General features: G+C 45.8%; 1 protein-coding gene across 11 annotated transcripts in view; it reads right to left on the reverse strand.

The window, feature by feature from the left end:
* Kdm2b (lysine demethylase 2B) overlaps positions 1–7,309 on the reverse strand; it is a 118,427-nt gene that overhangs the window by 19,306 nt on the left and 91,812 nt on the right. The window lies entirely within an intron of this gene.

Genomic DNA, 7,309 nt, shown 5'->3' on the forward strand with positions numbered 1-7,309 from the left:
GGTGGACCTGCCAAGCCAAATACTGGGGGTCACTGTCGACCAAGGTTCTGAGATAAGATGAACAAGCATGGCAGGTAGTGCGGTATAAGCATTGGTTCTCAACCTGTGGGTAGTGACCCCTTTGGGTCACTTAAGACCACCGGACAACATAGATACTTACATTAAGATTCATAACAGTAGCAAAATCACAGTTATAAAGTATTAACAAAAATGATTTTATGGTTGGGGTCACCACAACATGAAGAACTATATGAAAGGGTCACAGCATTAGGAAGGTTGAGAACCACTGCCTTAAAGCATCCTTTCCTGGGCTGAGTTGACTGGGCCAATCCCTCTGCTAGGACGGGCGCTGCTCATGTTCAAACCTACCAGCCTAACTAAAGCCACTTTCAAGGCAACAACTGTCCTCAGTAAACGTTTGTAGTTTGTCATTCTTGGTTCGGCAGGGAGAATCCCATCTCACTGAAGAGCCCTGAAGAGCTATTGTTGTGCAGACTGTGAGCTTCCAGACACCCCTACCCATCACACACAACTCCTGCGACTTCAGGGAATTCCTAGGACACCCATACACATTAGCAAGACAACAAGTCTACTTTTCTCCATTAACAACATCAGTCACCACCTCCTCTGACTTTCCCACCAGCCTGCAACAATCATTGCCAGGCTTCTTCAGGTCTAAGTGCTAAAAGGAAAGGTCTCTACTCTATCTGCTCTGAACCCTAATTATGCACCCTCATCTCCCCTGTGATGGGAGGAACAAGGATGAGCAGGGCCCACTCTAGAGGGCTACCCACCCACTAATTCACTCTTCCTTCAAGTAGCAGAGGGTTCCACAGGCTTCTCATTGTCCTTACCATGTGAGTCTAGGCTTCCCCTAAACATACCCAAGACCAGTTCTAACATGCTCACATCACTAGTGGGACACACCAGCCATCATTCACACTATATACACTGTATAGGTCTGCTTTCAAGAAAGTATATCACAACTAGTGTCCAGAGCTCTGTGGACCTGGGAACTTGGCAGACAGCAACAACAGAAATGACTAGAACGCAGCTGTGTTGACAAGGATGACAGGAAATTGTAACGGTTGGCATTTTCTCAACACCATTCATGAAGACCATGGCCATCATTTTACATATGATGCAATCTAGCTTTTGAGTGATAACTCCATGACAGTTGCCTTACTGTCCCCATTGTATAGATGGAAATCTAAAGTTAAAGGTCAAGTGGCTCACCCAAGACCGCAAAGCCTACAGAGATGTGGACATAATGAAGTATGGCACCAGCCTCTCATAATCCACCACAACTCATGGGCACTCATATTGAAGGTGCAACAAGAGATGCACCCTGAAGGTGCCTTCTCCACACTGTGCCTTTTGCTCCTTCTACCATGGGGCCAGAGTCCTCACAGATCACTCATCAAACTCTTAGAAAAGTGGCAGTGACATGAATACTCTCTGGAAGCCTCAGGTTAGGTAGAGACGTAGCACACCACCCATCTGTAAGGGAAAAAACTAAGTAGGAGGCTTATCTTGGGCCCTTCCTTGGTGCAGGAAATCCCATAGACTGGCCTCTTTAGTGAAAATCTAAAGAAATTCAGTCCAAAGTTACGTTGGATATTGGAGGCCAAGAAGGGCCTGCCTACCTTCCCTGGCTTTCCAGAGCAGACCTGCATCCAGAAGCACATTTACACCGCTACAAAGTGAACCCACAGAGACCCAGCCAGCACAGACAGACAGCCAACACTTCAGACAAGCTGTTTCCCAGGACCCCGATTTCTGCCCTCTCTGCAAATCCAGCTAGAGACAGGCTGGCCTGCTAGGAGGAAACCAACCAACATATTCAGGATCCTAATAAACACTACAGAAAAAAATCTGCCAGAGACCTTGTCTTTTTTTTTTTTTTTTTTTTTTTTTGGTTTTCCGAGACAGGGTTTCTCTGTGTAGTCCTGGCTGTCCTCAAACTCAGAAATCCGCCTGACTCTGCCTCCTGAGTGCTGGAATTAAAGGCGTGCGCCACTGCCGCCTGGTGAGAGACCTTGTCTTAAAGAACAAAAAAACAAAACAGAAAGTCCAACTACAACTCAGAAGTCCCAGGGCAGCAAAACCTCGACAAGCATGAAGAGAAAGAAGACAGGAAGGTGACCTGGGAAAAGCCACCTACCCATGAAGCTTTCCTGTACTACCCAGAGCTCCACTAGTCTCTCTCATCTACCACATGGAACAGTACCATCCGGCATGCCAGTTTCAAGGTCATTTACTGATTTTCTTATTTTATCCACGGCTAGCCCTGAACTTAGCATGTAGCAAGGTGGTCATCGTGCCTGCACTTCCTGACTGCTGAGATTATAGGCATGCACTATGCTCGCTTTCTGGTTTATGTGGCTTTGGGGATCCAGCCCAGGCTTTGTACATGCTAGGTAAGCAGTCTACAGACTGAGAGGCGGAGGGAGGCCCACTTGCTTATTGAATCATATCCCTGGTTCACTTAAAAACAGTTATTAATCCGGGCATGGTGGCGCACACCTTTAATCCCAGCACTTGGGGAGGCAGAGGCAGGCGGATTTCTGAGTTTGAGGCCAGCCTGGTCTACGAAGTGAGTTTCATGGCTATACAGAGAAACCCTATCTCCAAAAACCAACCCCCCGCCCCCCCTCAAAAACCCAACCCAAACCAAAAAAAGTTATTAAAATGTGAAACACACATACTTCAAAGGTTCTTTCCCCAGGACCAATTCAAAAGCTACTCCCTTAAAAGGAAAGGTGTCGGGCTGGTGAGATGGCTCAGTGGTTAAGAGTGCCAACTGCTCTTCCAAAGGTCCTGAGTTCAAATCCCATCAACCACATGGTGGCTCATAACCATCTGTAACCAAATCTGATGCTCTCTTCTGGAGTATCTGAAGACACACTACAGTATACTTACATTAAACAAACAAACAAATAAATAAAAGGAAAGGTGTCACTATGCAGTCCTGGCTGTCCTTAAACTCAAAGAGATCTGCCTGCCTCTGCTTCCAGAGTATTGGGATTCAAAGCATTCCTCCCATTAAAGAGGAGGTTCGCTCATTCTCTCAATATCTAAGGAGTATCTCTATCTTCCAGAAAGTTCATGGGTAAGGTCTGCCTATGTGGATGTGACATGAGCTCAGGAGAGCCGAGGTGGACACACAACCATGCATGAGACTCTGAGTTTGATCCTCAGAACAACAAAGATATAAAGGAAAAGTTGGGGGGGGGGGGGACACCATGGAAGACTTTGAGATTCCTGGCTGCAAATCTCACTGCAGAAGGGCAGGCAGCAACGAGGTGAGCAGCTGGGAGAGAGCTGAGGGTCCGGAAATAAACCCACTTCTTCTTGACAAAATGGTTTCCAACAGGGGTACAAAAAAAAAAAATTCAGTTGGGGAAATTTTTTTTTCAAGAAACAGTGGAAATCCCCATGCAAAAGAATGAACACAGGACTCCACACTGAGTACAAGAGACAACCCCAAAAATGGACCAGAACTCTAAACATGAAGCTTAAAGAATGTTTAGGAAGGGCTGGTGAGATGGCTCAGTGGGTAAGAGCACCCGACTGCTCTTCCGAAGGTCCAGAGTTCAAATCCCAGCAACCATATGGTGGCTAACAACCATCCGCAATGAGATCTGGCGCCCTCTTCTGGAGGGTCTGAAGATAGCTAAAGTCTTTAAAAATTAAAAAAAAAAAAAAAAAAAGAATGTTTAGGAAATCGTTTCTTGGATGTGACAACCAAAGCAAAAATACTGATAGGAAAACATAAAATTAGACTTCCTAAAAATTAAAGATTTATGGGTCTGGAGAGATGGCTCAGTGGTTAACAGCATGGGCTGTGGGCTGGAGAGGGCGGGGCTGGAGAGAGGAGAAAAAGTGTTTGAAGACAGCTACAGTGTACTTACATAATAAATAAATAAATCTAAAACAAACAAACAAAAAAAAAAAACAACACAAAAAAAAGCACTGGCTGCTCTTCCTGAGGACCTAGGTTCAATTCCCAGCCCCGACATGGCATCTCACAACTGTCAGTAACTCCAGCTCCAGGGAAATAAGTCATTTTACATCTGCACAGTAAAGGATTAGAATCCAGAGTAATTCTTAACATCTCAATGATAAAAATACAAAAATGTCAACTTTAAAATTGGGCAAAAGGGGGGCTCCCTGGTTAGGGGCACTGGCTGCTCTTTCAGGTCTCAGGTTCAGTTTGCTGTACCCACAAGTGACTCAACAGCCACCTGTAACACCAGTTCCAGGAGATTTGGTGCCCTCTTCTGGTCTCTATGGTCACTGCATGCACATGGTGACATGCAGGCAAAACACAAATAAAATAAAAATAAATCTTTTCTTAAATGGACCAAGGATTTTAACAGCTCTTTCTTTTATATCTAACACACAAACGGCCAACAAACAAGGACTAAGACACTCAACATCACTATCACTGAGTATCTGCGGTGTGCACTGGGATTCATTCATTAACCCCCTCATTCACATATTCACCCACTCATCCACCCACCCAAGTGTTTTCTGGCTGAATTATGAACCAGATTCAATGCTAAATTCTGGGACTACTGAGATGAGTAAGCTGTGTAGCCTACTCGTAAAGACGTTAGAGTCTAGAAGGAAGGAGAAATACAGAGACCATGTAAATGCACCATGACGGTAGATACTGCAGGCTCACTCCAGTACTAGTGCTAGCACTTCTTCAAATATCTGTACCAGGAGTTTAATGAGGTAGGAATTATCGCCACTTAGAACTGAAGGAACTACGGGCAGTGCAGTTCAGTAACCTGCTCGGTGTCATGATGCTGAAAAATAAGAGAACTAAGCTCTGCGCCTAGGCAGTAGCTCTAAAGTCTGGGCTCTGGAATGCAAACCCAGAAGAGATGCCTTATCTTCTGGGAAAGGCAGGCTGGAAAGAGCAATGCAGACCACAGCAGCAACTGATTACATGGGCCAAGGAGGGAGAATAAGACAATACAAGACAGCAGTGAGTGAGGGTGGGGTGGGGGTGGGGGGTGGGCAGCTTATGCAGAAAGAAGAGTAAAATAGAGATGTGAAAGTGCATGACACATTCGAGAACTACAAACAGCTCAGCAAAGCTAGAAAAAGAGCTCTGAGGTAGCAGGAAGCTAATCCGAAAGGCCTCCTAGGCCACACTAAGGAAACATACCCTGTGTGTAAAGGACTGTGCTCTGGCAATCGTGTGGGTAATGGACATTTCATGGGCAGTGTGCAAGACAAAATACAAGCAGAGATCAGCTGAAGATTATGAAGGTATGAACAAAAGCATCAGACATTAACGACAGCAGGGGACAATTCAGAACCCTGGTAAAGGGTAGAATATGAGGGTACATGCAGAGAAAGGAAGCCTAGGAGGTAGAGGAAATAGGGGTTCAGGGGGAGACAGGATTCTGCAAGTCCTAGGGAGTAAACCAAAAGCAAAGAAACATCACATAAGTGCTGAAGCTGTCTCACTGCAGCCAGAGGGAAACAGTCTGAAAGTAACCGAAAAACTGAAAACAGTGACTGGAACCTAGGGAGGACTGATCCTTTCAGAAATACCAGGACTGCAGGAAACGCGGCAGAAAGTTGCTCTCAGTAAGAGTCCAGGAAGCCTTAAGGAATGAATGGTGGCAGGGTGCAGTAGCTCACACCTCTAATCCCAGCCCTAGAAGGTAGAGAGGCAGGACAGCCAGGGCTACTGTATTGAGAAACCCTGTCTAAACACAAACAAAATAAAACAAACAAAAGGACAGGAGCAGTTGAGTTTTACTGTTTGGTTGTGGCACATGCTTTAAGCCCAGTGTTCAGGAAGCAGAGGCAGGCAGATCTCAGGCTGTCAGTTACAGGACAGTCAGGGCAACACAGAGTAAACCTGTTCTGAAAAGAAAAAGGAAGTTTCTACAGTCAACAGTAGCCAAATGAAGAAAATGTAGCCAAATGTTTCTACAATTAAGATAGTTTTACAGGTCTGGTGGGCTCACAGCTACCGGGGAGGCTTAGGTAGGAAGATGAAAACGTAAAGGCGTGTCTGCCCTTCACAGTGAGTTGAAGGACAATCTGAGAAACTCGGTGTGACTCTGCTTCAAAATAAAAAGAAAATAGTAAAAAATAAAAATGAAATTAAAAATTAGAAGCCAGGCCGGGCGTGGTGGCGCACGCCTTTAATCCCAGCACTCGGGAGGCAGAGGCAGGCGGATTTCTGAGTTCGAGGCCAGCCTGGTCTACAAAGTGAGTTCCTGGACAGCAAGGGCTACACAGAGAAACCCTGTGTGTGGGGGTGGGGGGAGCGGGAATAGAGGGAGCAGGCAAGATGGCTTAGTGGCTGAAGACACTTGCCACTAAGTCTAATATCCAGAGTTTGATCCCGAAAGAACCCACTCCTACAGATTGTCCTCCGGCCCCCTCACACATGCCAAGGCACATGTAGATCCACACATGTGTGTACACACAGATTGAATGTAATTTTAAAAGGGGTCTAAGACTGGGTGGCTCAATGGAAGAGGGCCTATGTTCAATGACCTGAGTTCAATTCCCAAAGCTTTAGGTGAGAAAATGGGCCTGGGCTTCCCACTTACCTGCCACAAAGAATACGCGTATCATTTCTCCCTGTGAGGGTTTGTGTGTGTGTGTTTGTTTGTTTAATCATACTAAAATTGCACTCTGATGATCAACACAGCCAAGGTGACATGAAAAGTCATACCCAGCTTCCAATCGCTCAAGCATAACGGACATGCCACCTACAAAAAGCTACCTATGGCCAATAACGTGGGCCCAGGAACACATTACACCTGCAGGTTACAGGGAAGGTTCTGGGTTTGTTTGTATTGAGGGTAAGGAGCATGAGAACAAACAACACCCAAGGGATGGAAGGCTCTCTGGAGAATCTAAGGACCTTTCCTCTAGAAAAACACACACAGCCACAAAGTTGCCAAAACTTCCCGTACATCTTCCGATAGGTTCAGGGGCAGGCCTGGAAAGGTCACTATTGAGCTGGGATTGATGCTGATGTGGTGGTAGCCCACCCCTGTACACTTAAGACATCTAGGGGGTCAAGAGAGAAGGATCAGAGAGGCAAGGTCAGTCATTCCTGGCTACTGGTGAAGTTGGAAGTCAAGAAGGAAAGGAAAGGAGAGGAAAGGAGGCAAATAAAGCAGGAGGGGCAGAGAGAAGAGACAAAAAAAAAAAAAAAAAAAAAAAAATGAAATTTCACTAGTTAAGTGCTAGGAAGATGGCTCAGTGGGTTAAGGTGCTTGCAGAATAAGCCCAGTGACCTGGGCTTGACCCCTTGGTCCCA

Source organism: Mus caroli, chromosome 5, assembly GCF_900094665.2.
Source record: "Mus caroli chromosome 5, CAROLI_EIJ_v1.1, whole genome shotgun sequence".
NCBI classification, from domain to species: domain Eukaryota; kingdom Metazoa; phylum Chordata; class Mammalia; order Rodentia; family Muridae; genus Mus; species Mus caroli.